The sequence below is a fragment of the Puma concolor genome, chromosome C1, assembly GCF_028749965.1.
Source record: "Puma concolor isolate L17-30 chromosome C1, mPumCon1.1.hap2, whole genome shotgun sequence".
NCBI classification, from domain to species: Eukaryota; Metazoa; Chordata; class Mammalia; order Carnivora; family Felidae; genus Puma; species Puma concolor.
Window position 1 is genome coordinate 222122637 of NC_141674.1, and position 11168 is coordinate 222133804.

General features: G+C 63.1%; 2 long non-coding RNA genes across 3 annotated transcripts; both read right to left on the reverse strand.

The window, feature by feature from the left end:
* Positions 1 to 264: 264 nt before the first annotated feature.
* Positions 265 to 1846, reverse strand: LOC147578780 (uncharacterized). The gene is made up of 2 exons (XR_015254353.1): positions 1077 to 1846; positions 265 to 705 (listed from the first exon to the last, which is right to left on the reverse strand). It is a non-coding gene; the product is annotated as an uncharacterized LOC147578780 (long non-coding RNA).
* Positions 1847 to 1927: 81 nt separating this feature from the next.
* On the reverse strand, positions 1928 to 10762 carry LOC147578781 (uncharacterized). Of its 2 annotated transcripts, XR_015255662.1 has the most exons (4): positions 10551 to 10762; positions 3458 to 3551; positions 2486 to 3130; positions 1928 to 2320 (listed from the first exon to the last, which is right to left on the reverse strand). It is a non-coding gene; the product is annotated as an uncharacterized LOC147578781 (long non-coding RNA). The 2 variants fall into 2 exon arrangements; XR_015255661.1 differs by lacking the exon at positions 10551 to 10762 and having other exon boundaries at positions 3458 to 6693.
* Between the last annotated feature and the right edge of the window lie 406 nt (positions 10763 to 11168).

Genomic DNA, 11168 nt, shown 5'->3' on the forward strand with positions numbered 1-11168 from the left:
AAACACCGGGCCCCTGGACATTGGGCACCGAGGAAGGTCTGGTGGTGGCCGTGAGCACGCAGCCTCATGCCCGACTGACTCAGTGGCCCGAGGAGGTCACAGCCAGGTCCCTCCTCCTCCTCGGCCCCCAGGACCCTGAGATCCCCAGCCTTCTAGGTATGTGCTTCCCCTCCCCCATGACCCCAGCCCTGCCCCGGAGACAAACCCCCGAACGGCTCTCCGAGGCCCCTTTCAAGGCAAAATACAATCCCTCCTGCTCTAGAGTGGACTTAAATCGCTTTATTCTATCGAAACACATTTAAATTCCCCGTGAGACGTTTGCCAGCTCGGTGCCAGCACGCCGCAGTGTGGCTGACGACGTTGTCTGGGAAGTTCCCGTCCCGGGATCTGGGAACCCGACGTGCCCGTGCTGTCCCCTGCCCAGGAATGACGGCTCAGTGTCCCCCTCTCTCCTTGCGTCCCGGAGACGCTGCGGTGGCCTCAGGCGGGGCGGGGACACGGGAGGCCTGCCATCTCAGCCACCTGGGGCGCGTCAGGGCCCGCGCACTCCGACCGGTCCTGGCTCCTCTGCACCCCTTTCTTCTGCCAGCCTGCGTCTCCGTTCTCTGGGGGCCGTGACGGTCGTTTCCGCTTCCAGCTGTGAGGAACGAGGTGGCCACGAGGACCGTTTTGCCACACACGCACCCCGATCTCTGCAGGGTCGAGCTGGGAGCAAAGACGCCCGGTCAAGGGCCCCCGCCCTCCGGGGGACACAGCGTCACACCATCTCCCAAACCGTCCCCCGTTTGCACCCGGTTGTGCAGGTCCCCGTGGCTTCCCTGTGTGGTCCCCACGGTCTCTTTGCCCGCCTGGGGGCTGTCCCCTCCCTGATCTCGAAGGGGCTGGGCTCGTCTTCACGAGGTCTGTGCCCTTCGGGCTTCCTCTGCGTGAGGTGCCTGTCCAGCCCCCCCCTGGTTTCCTCCCTGCTATTTTGTAACTGCCTCGGGGGAGCTCCGTTTCCGTGTTGCAAATCTCTCTTCCCAGCCTCTGGCTTTTCCTCTTCGGGACCTGGGGTTTTCCTTCCCTGACTCACTTACCAACTCCTTAGCGAGCCTTGGGAGCCTTACCAACTCCCAGGTGGTAACTGGGACAGAACAGGGCATCCCCTCCCTCTGGGATCCACAAGGCGCGATGGGGCCAACCAGGTGCAGCCGCGAGGGGCCGTCCACCCACCTGCTGGGGGCTCCACCTGCACTTGGGGGGGCAGGGGCTTCAGGCAGAGGAGGGGGCTGGTCAGCGATGTGCGCTCACGGCAAGCACCGCTTCCAGGAAGGAGGAGAGACGCTTCCTTCCTCCCACTTGGGCGGCTCCTTCCTATCCCGTCCTCGGGGCACGGAAGGAAGGAAGGCCTACGAGGTGAGGGCTCTTGGAGGGCGCTTTGGGCCACACAGCTGGCCACTGAGTCCTCGGCTGCCCGTGAAGCTCCTTAGGCCGGCAGCCGTCGGCGAGCAGCGCCCAGGTGGGTGGGGACGGCGTCACGGGCCCCGGAGGGGAAGGAAGCCCTCTCCCCAGACCACGCCGGGGCCCCGGCGGGCACGGTGCAGGCCCCTCTGCCCGACGGGAGGGCAGTGAGACGCGTCTGATGACCGTGGCCTGCTCATTTCTACGCCTGGACGGAGAGCCCCAGGTCCCGACGCCGCCAACCGGCAGCCTCTCCCGGCCACGTACTCGGCTGCCCTCGAGGACGACAACGCCATGTCCCCTTCTCTGGAAGACGAAGACAGGCAGACAACAGGGACGGAGTCTGGGACGGGGGCGTACCCCGGGGAGCGGATGGGGCAGAAGGAAGCCCTGCCCAGCCCTGCGCACCCTGCTCCAGAAGCCCCTGCCCGGCCCCCCTGGCACACCCGGCCCGTGAGTGGACACTGAGGGGCCGAGGGCTGTGTGGACGGCACAGCCTGGGAGGAGCCACCAGGGAGCACGGCCCCTCTGGGGGAGCTTAGCCTTTGTCAAAAGCCCCGGCCAGGGAGCCGAGCATCTCGACCCCGATTCAGCCCCGCGCTCCCTCAACGTCCCTGGCGTGACAGCAGGTTCCTGCCGGCTGGACACAGGGGTCCTGGCAGAGGTGCGCCCCGGGCAGGGGTCACGGCGACGCCCCAGGGAGCTGAGCTGGCCCACAGCCGTCGGGGGAGATCCCGGGCCTCTCCTGGAGCACATGCAGATTCCCAGGCCCAGCGCCCCCGGACTCACGTGTGGACACAGGGACCGCCACCCGCGCTGCAGACACAGCAGAGGCTCTGGGTGGGGAGGGGCCCTCAGGAGGCAGGGTTCCGCCCGGCAACTACAGGTGATTGAAACAAAACAAGAGACTCCCTTGCGCTTGAATTTTGTCCAGAAAAACCCTTTGGGCACACAAAAATGTTAAAGATTTCACTAACGGTATTTAATGTAACTGAAAACACGCGTGCAAGCACATGAAACTTTACAATGTTACGAATGTTTTCACCTGTACAGTGTCTTTCTGCTCCGGTGGGTACACGGTCCTCTCCAGCACCCACATGCTTTGTAAATACAATCACACGGGGCGCCTGGGTGGCTCTGTCGGTTGAGCGTCCAGCTTTGGCTCAGGTCATGATCTCACGATCTGTGGGTTCGAGCCCCGCGTCGGGCTCTGGGCTGACAGCTCGAAGCCTGGAGCCTGCTTCGGGTTCTGTGTCTCCCTCTCTCTCTGCCCTTTCCCTGCTCGTGCTCTGTCTCTCTCTGTCTCTCTCTCTCTCTCAAAAATAAACATTAAAAAAATTTAAACACAATTGCATATCAGACCACAGCGAACATCTCAATAAGTTCTATAAAGTAATTGTCTATAAATGAAATCATATGAATGCATTATTTTGTTTCTCGCTTCTTCTCTAAATGTCGTATTTTTGATTAACAGACTTTATTTTGTGAGCAGCCTTAGGTTCACAGCGAAATTGAACAGATGTGCAGAGATTTCCCAGATGGCCCCCTGCCCACACACACACAACGCTGGTCCCTTACCGACCTCGCACCACAGTGGGGCACTGGCCACGATCCATGAACCTGCACTGACACGTCACAATCGCCCAAAGCCCGTCACTGACACGAGGGCTCGCTCCGGCTGTTGGGCACTCTGCGGGTTCGGGCACAGGTGTAATGACGTGCATCCGTCAGTGTGGCATCACTCAGGGTGGCCTCGCTGCCCTGGGAACCCTCCGGGCTCCACCCGTTCATCCCTCCTCCTTCCTCCGCCCCTCGTAAGCACTGATCACTCTACCATTTCTGTAATTCTGCCTTTTCCAGAAGGTCCCAGTTGGGATCACACAGCGTGTAGCCTTTTTGGGTTTACTTCTGTCACCGAGTAATCTGCGTTCAAGTTCCCCGCCCCCGCCCCCCGTGTTTTCACGGTCTCTTTCTAGGGCCACGTAACCGCCATCCAGCTGCGCCCCCGTCCATTTACCTGTCCACCTGCTTCAGGACATCTTCGTTGCTCCACAGCCCGGGCAACAGTGGAGGAAGCCGCTGTCCTCGGTGCGCAGGGACGACTCGGTTTCCTAATGGGCGAAAGACATGAAAAGGACCCCACCACGTGGTAAATGAACACGTGAAGAACGCATCATCAGTCACCGTGGAAACGCACGCTTAAAACCACGATGGTGGCCGGGACGGTGAGATTAAAAGGGCTGACAGAATCAAGGGTTCCGGTCGATGCAGAGACAGGGAGATTCCGTGATTTTTGGTGTGAGCACAACTTTAGAAATCTGTCTGGCACTATCTTCCCAAGTTGGGAATCCACGCAGCTCCTCGCCTAGAAATGCCTGGGCGTGTTCACCAGGAGACAAGCGCACGCGTGCAGGGGGCAGCGGCATCCATCTGGGCCGTGAGCTAGAAACACAAGCGTCCGAGCACAGTCGTACAGAGAAATAGTCCCAATGAGCCATGCCGCGGAACACGGCAACGAAAACAGAACGCACTTCTGCCGGTAATAACCAGGGTGAACTTCACAAAGACACTGTGCGCTGAGGAAGCCAGACACAAAGGGGTCGACGCTGTGTGTTTCCACTGATGTCAAGTCCACACCCAGACAAAACTCCCTGATGGTAGTGGAAGGCAGAGGAGGGGCTCCCCTTGAGAGAGAGGGTCACTGACGGAGGGGAGGAGAGGCCGGCCGATGTTCTGCGTCTTCGTCTGGATGGTGGTTTCGTGGGTGTGGCCCCTCCTCTAAATGCACCAAGCTGTACATTTATGATTGGCGAACTCTTCGGTGCCCACGTTCCTCTGCAGTGAAAAGGTTACTAAGAACAAAACACCATGCCCATGAAAAGGTGCGCGCAGGCTTTGAAGTTGAGGGATAACCTGGTCCCTGCAGGCCCCGCTGCGTCCCACGAAGAGGTGCTTTGCTGCCGGGAGAGACGGGCTCTCAAGACACCCGCAGGACCCCACCCGCGGGGTCGCTGTGCACCTCCGCGTCCAATGCTCGCCGGCGTCCCTGGCCCTTTCCTCGGAGACACGACAGAGACGTGCGAGATTTCTCACGTGCTTCTCTGGGCTCTTAGAATCCAGAGTTCATATCCCCCGTCCAGTTAGATAGTGAAAGCCGACTTTGCCCTCTGAGGGGAGCCCGTCTCCGGCCCCAGGCGCTGAAGGACCCGGAGGTGAAGCCGCATGTGGTGGCCGCCAGCCCTTAGCACCTGCTGTCACAGCCCGAGGCCGCCCCCCACCCCCGCACTGCCCCAGCTGCCGCAGAGGAGAAGGCCTCGGGCTGGGGCCAGGGCTGAGGAGCGGCCCGAAGGAGGTGGCCCAGGGCAGCCAGACTTCCTTCTAGGCCCGAGTGTCCCCAGGCCCACCAAGCAGCAGGGGACAGTGCAGCCGGCCAGCGAGCTGGGGTCGGGAGAGGCTTGGTGGCCAGGAACGGGACTCCCTCAGAAAGTGTAAGTCAGGGAGCCTTGAAAGCAAGATGGCGGGAATGCCCACGGTCCCAGGAGAAGGCCCTGGAAATTCAGACAAGGCCCCTCCCCTGCCCCAGCAGGTTGCGCTAAACGCACTGTCTTTTTGTTCATTCTTTTTTCTTTCTTGTGTATCTCTCTCCTGTTAACTAGGAGTTCCTGTGGACAGAGATTGTCCAGTCACCATGGGCCCCACCAGCCGTGCTCCCTGGGGAGAGTCAGGGCACAAACGAGCCAATGAACCTGCACGCTTAGCTTCAGCCCACGCCTACATCACACCAGAGGCAGGGACGTGTCCTGAGAGCCCCCGGACGTGCCAGCTGGGTGGACAGCCCCATCCCGCCCCACACTGTCCGCCCCCCCACCCCCACACACACCACAGGACTGCAGCGCCGGAGGGGCGAGGCAGAACCAAATCTACCGTAACGTCTAGTAAATCAGCGAACTCGGTGGTGTTCAGGTAAACACTCAACAGCGGATACTCGGAAGGGCCAGGGCTGAACTGTAGCATTCGCTAACTTCCGTGATGCAAACACAGCTGACTTCAGACCACTACCTGCGTTAGGTCACAAGGTAGGGGTGGGGGTGGGAGGGGAGGCCTCTCCAGCCCAAGCTGGATCCACACCCTGGAGGTCTCGTGCCGGTTTGGGTGGTCTGCGACCCGCGAAGATATCATTTGTGGCACGTCCCTCCACTGGTCTTGACCCCCCTCCCCCCCGGCTCCACCATGGGGAGGGGCTGGTTGAATCGACTCAACACCCAAGTCCCACCTTCCACAGACTCACACCTTCCACAGCTGCGTGGCCCTGAAGGTCCTCTGCCCTCTGCCCTCCTGTCCAACATCGCTTCCCCAAATCCACAGGCTCCAACCCACAAGCACACCCTGCTTTAGGAGGCATCCAGGACCTGGGCTGGGCTGGACTGGGCAGAACTGGGCTGGGCTGGGCAAGGGCGGGCTAGACTGGGTTAAGCTGGGCTGGGCCGGGCATGGCTAGCTAGAGCTGGGCAGGACTGGGCAGGACTGGGTTATGCTGGGCTGTGCTGGGCTGGGCTGGACTGGGCTGGATTGGGCACAGCTGGGCTGGGCTGGACTGGGCAGAGCTGGGCAGGGCTGGGCAAGGGCGGGCTAGACTGGGCTAAGCTGGGCTGGGCCGGGCATGGCTAGCTAGAGCCGGGCAGGCCTAGGCAGGACTGGGTTGTGCTGGGCTGTGCTGGGCTGGGCTGGACTGGGCCAGGCTGGGTTGGACTGGGCTGGGCTGGGCAGGGCTGGGCTGGACTGGGCTGGATTGGGCAGAGCTGGGCAGGGCTGGGCAAGGGTGGGCTAGACTGGGCTAAGCTGGGCTGGGCCGGGCATGGCTAGCTAGAGCTGGGCAGGACTGGACAGGACTGGGTTATGCTGGGCTGTGCTGGGCTGGGCTGGACTGGGCTGGATTGGGCACAGCTGGACTGGGCTGGACTGGGCAGAGCTGGGCTGGGCTGGGCAAGGGTGGGCTAGACTGGGCTAAGCTGGGCTGGGCTGGGCATGGCTAGCTAGAGCCGGGCAGGCCTGGGCAGGACTGGGTTGTGCTGGGCTGTGCTGGGCTGGGCTGGACTGGGCCAGGCTGGGCTGGACTGGGTTGGACTGGGCTGGGCTAGGCAGGGCTGGGCTGGACTGGGCTGGACTGGGCAGAGCTGGGCAGGGCTGGGCAAGGGTGGGCTAGACTGGGCTAAGCTGGGCTGGGCCGGGCATGGCTAGCTAGAGCCGGGCAGGACTGGGTTGTGCTGGGCTGTGCCGGGCTGGGCTGGACTGGGCTGGGCTGGGCTGGGCTGGGCTGGGCAGGGCTGGACTGGGCCGGGCTGGACTGGGCCGGGCTGGGCTGGGCCGGGCTGGGCTGGGCCGGGCTGGGCTGGGCTGGGCCGGGCTGGGCTGGGCCGGGCAGGACTGGGCCAGGCTGGGCTGGGCTGGGCTGGACTGGGCCAGGCTGGGCTGGACTGGGCCGGGCTGGACTGGGCTGGACTGGGCAGAGCTGGGCAGGGCTGGGCAAGGGTGGGCTAGACTGGGCTAAGCTGGGCTGGGCCGGGCATGGCTAGCTAGAGCCGGGCAGGACTGGGTTGTGCTGGGCTGTGCCGGGCTGGGCTGGACTGGGCTGGGCTGGGCTGGGCTGGGCTGGGCAGGGCTGGGCTGGGCCGGGCAGGACTGGGCCAGGCTGGGCTGGGCTGGGCTGGGCTGGGCTGGGCCGGGCAGGGCTGGGCCGGGCTGGACTGGGCTGGGCTGGACTGGGCCAGGCTGGGCTGGACTGGGCTGGGCTGGACTGGGCCAGGCTGGGCTGGACTGGGCCGGGCTGGGCTGGGCTGGGCCGGGCTGGACTGGGCTGGGCAGGACTGGGCCGGGCTGGGCTGGGCTGGGCTGGGCTGGGCGGGGCTGGGTCCTGCCTCTGTACTCTGCTTGAGCTTCTGGGCTGGTAAGTTTGAAGGACGAGGCCAGCCTAGAGGACACCGCTGGCCGTGCTCCTGCTTCCCTTCCTCTTGCCCTGAGGGCTGCCAGGGTCTGTTCCCTGGGGCCCAGTGGTGGTGATGGGGGGGCGGGAGGGGCGCCACACTGCTCCCACCAGGTGCTGTGGGTGACGGGGTCAGCCCCGAGCCAAGAGGAGCAGGAGGTAGCCCCCGGGCCTGGTGGCAGAAGCAACAGAGGAGCTCTAGGAAGAGCAGGGGTGGGGGCATTTCTGGAAACGACTGCCGTGTGGTCCACACGCTCCCTGAGGGAAGCCGGAGGCGTGGTCCACACGTTGAATGATCGCATTTCTGTGAAATGTCCGGGAGAGACGCAGAGACAGACAGCGCACTGGTGGCTCCGAGAGGGGGAGGGGGGCGGGGGGCGGGGGCAGGGCGGGACTGCCATCAGTTAGGGGGGTGTGTCTTCGGGGTGGCAAAGACGTTCTGGAATCACACAGCGGTGAAGGTTGCACAGCTCTGAACACATTGAAAAGTCACTGAGTGGTCCGCTTCACGCGAGCGAATTCCACCTCGGTAACGCCATCTTCTAGAATCCAAAACAACCAAATGTATGAGACGCTGCCCCAAAGCCGGACTCGCCACCTCGCGGGGTGCCGTCCAGCCGCCCCCGGGCTCGCTTCTGTCAGCGTCGCCCCGCTGGGGGAGCTGGGAGATGCACGTGTTTGCAAAGAAAAATCAGGGAGTTTATCCTGATGTTTACAGTTCAGGGTCAACAGCATAGGACTGTTAATTAACTTCTCTCCTGCCTGCGTCTTGTCTTTTGCACAAAACATCTTGGTTCCTAATCACCCAATTACCTCCTCCTCCGAGTGCCGCAGCAGAAACACAAGTATTTGCACACCCATGATAGCTTCGGCGACAACATGGTACTTGTAACAGTTAGACTGCCCGCAGATTTCTGCGCAGCTCCGTTTTCCTTAGAATCACCAAAAAGCTTAAAATCACAGAGGACTGTCATCCTGGCATTTCAATCAGAACAGTCCAGTTTCAATCGTATAGGAAACACGATAACGACCGTGATGGAACGACACCTGAATGTCACCTGCTTGTACATCTTGAGACCGATGAATCACACACAGGACTTTAAAACAGTTGAGCCATGCTATCTCAGATGGCTGAATCGCAACTCTGGCCATCTCTGAGTCACCTTCAAGTGCTGAATCACGGCGTCCCCAGTCCCAGAGCCCCAGAAGTCTTCTCCACCGGAGAAAGCTCGTCCAGAGAACTCTGACCTGAGGCCACCCCACGCTCCTGCTGGCCGTGGCCCATCCACCCAGAAGGAGAGCCCCGAGGGACACCTCTTGACAAACGGTCACCCGGGTTCCTCTGCAGCTGCCGGGCCCCGGGCGCTGTGCCCACTCTGAACACAGGAGTCTTCATGGGGCCCAGGGGAGGATGGGGGAGGACGTGTGCCCGGGAAGGCCAATGGCCTACGGGACTCGGGCCCCTTCCAGCAGGGCTCTGGCTGCTGCTGGCCGACCTCACCTCGACACCCTCACGCGGCCCGCTAACACGTCCTCCCCGGGAGGGAAGCAGCGTCCAAAGGCAGTCAGACCTGCAGACCTTCCACAGACCAAGCCCCGGAGCGGCCAGCACCCCGTGCCCTGGACAACACCCAAGGACACGAGGGCCCCGGCCCCATCGACACTCGCACAGGAGCAAGGAGGCTGGCAGAGGGAATATCGTGAGGATTTCAGAGCCAGGACTCGGAAGCCAGTGTCCCGCGGGCCAGCTCAGCCCTGAGCAAGGCACCCAGAAGGATAGCCCCAGTGACCAAGCCTCCAACGAGGAATGTGGGTGTTCACCAAGCCTTGGGCAGGGGAAAGGCAGGACCCCGGGGTCCTGGGTGGTCGGGGGGTGATCAGGAGGCCAGGCCACGCTGGACTGTATCCTGAGGGAGGCCCAGGTGCAGGGCTGACCACACTGGCATCTGGGGGGACCCGACTGGCTGCCGCATGGAGGGAGCCCTGGGGCAGGGACCAGCCTGGGGGCCGGGCAGTAAGTGGACAGAGATGACCAGGCCTTGAGGTAGGAGCTAGGTCTGGATGGGAGGAGGGCTTCACTGGGTCCGGGACCGGGAACAGCGTCTGGGGAGAGATCCCAGAAGCCACCAGACAGATGTGTGGGCAGGAGTGACTTGGGGGTCCTCGGCGTCAGGCTGTGCTAGAGGCCATGGGGGAGGGGTGGGCCCGCCCAGGAGAGGGGACCCCAAGGGACCAAGTGTGTCCTAGGGGTACCAGGGAGAGGTCCTCAGAGAATCCCCCACCTGCCAAGCGTGTGGGCCTCTGGGGTCTGCACTGCACGTGTGACCAGCTTTGGGACTCCAGAGTTTCTGGTTCGCTCTAGAATCCACAGTGAGAAACCAAAGGCAGCTGAGGCAGGGCTGAGCTTCGGGCACAGACACTGGCTTCCACAGCCCCGGTGACTGGGAGCTTCACGCTGAGGGACCCCAACCCGGGCGTGGGGTCTTCTGACCCTCAGCACCACTTTGGGGACCCGTCACAGTGACCGGGACAGTTCACTGATGGGATCGTGCCATCCATCCCACAAGTTTCGCACATGGAGGTCAAGGGGACCCAGCGCCTGAGCCCCCCGGGGACTTGGGCAGCGGGCACGTGGCTAAGGCGTCTGGTCAAGTGTCCCAAAGCAGCCGACCCCACAGCAGCCCTTGAAGGCAGGCTAAGTGAGGGTCCCGGTGGGGACACTGTGGGCTCGGTCCAGTCTCCCCTCCAGGACCAGGGGGCAGGACGGGGTCTCAGCAGGCAGTTCCTCCCAGCAGGGTGGTCTCCTTGTAAGAAGCCCTTCCCCAGCAGAGGCCACAATTGTTCCCTGCAGCCCTGTCCTCACCCGCCCATCTCTGCCCTGGAGACCATGGAACCACAGAGGGACCAGGTTGCTCCCCCCACACACCTGTCCCTTCCCCTCCCCTCCCCTGCTCCCCTCCCAATGCGCCCTCCTCCCCTCACCCCAGCTCCCTCCAGTCGAGGCCCTGGATTCCAACACCTTGACCTCATCTGCTCCAGGGGGGGACTCACCCCCATCAAAGCAGGATTCCAGGTGAGGGTGTGGACTCCCAGCCACCCTGGTCCCAGGGGCCGGGGACCCAGAAAGTACCTGCATCTCGGGCCCCCCCTCAAGTACACAGGGGTGAGGGTGATGGGCTGTCCTCACAGAAAGGAACGTTCAAACACTGTGACGCAGGGGCGCCCAGACCCCGGAGCCCGGGAGGGGTGGCTGCAAAGTCCTTCAGGGGCAGGAGCCGAATGCAAGGTGACCCAGGCCCCCGGTTTCTGGCACAGCGGCTGTGGAGAGGGGCGGTGCCAGCACCCCCCTCTGTCCTGCCCGCAGAGTCCAGTCCGGGGCTCTGGACCTCTCTGCTCAGGCCCCTCCCCTCCCCCCCCAACCAGCCCCGCCTGCTCCCTGCAGGGCCACTCAGCACTGGTCCTGGGCCCTTTCACCACGGCCCCCCACCCCTCTGCCTCTCTGACAGCCTCTCCCTGCTCCTGGCTTCACACCGAGGCTCCCACAACCCAGGCGCTGAGCTGGGGATTCCAGCCGGAGGACCAGTGTGCCCCATTGGAAGCCCTCACCCAGTGAGGAGGATTCCAGGGGAAGGCGTGGACTCTGAGCTTCCCTCCCGTGGCCCTGGTGCTGCCCCCAAATGCCCTGAGGTCACACAGCTACCAGGGCTTGGGGAGCAGGGCCCGCGGGTCACCGAGGCGGGCAGTGACA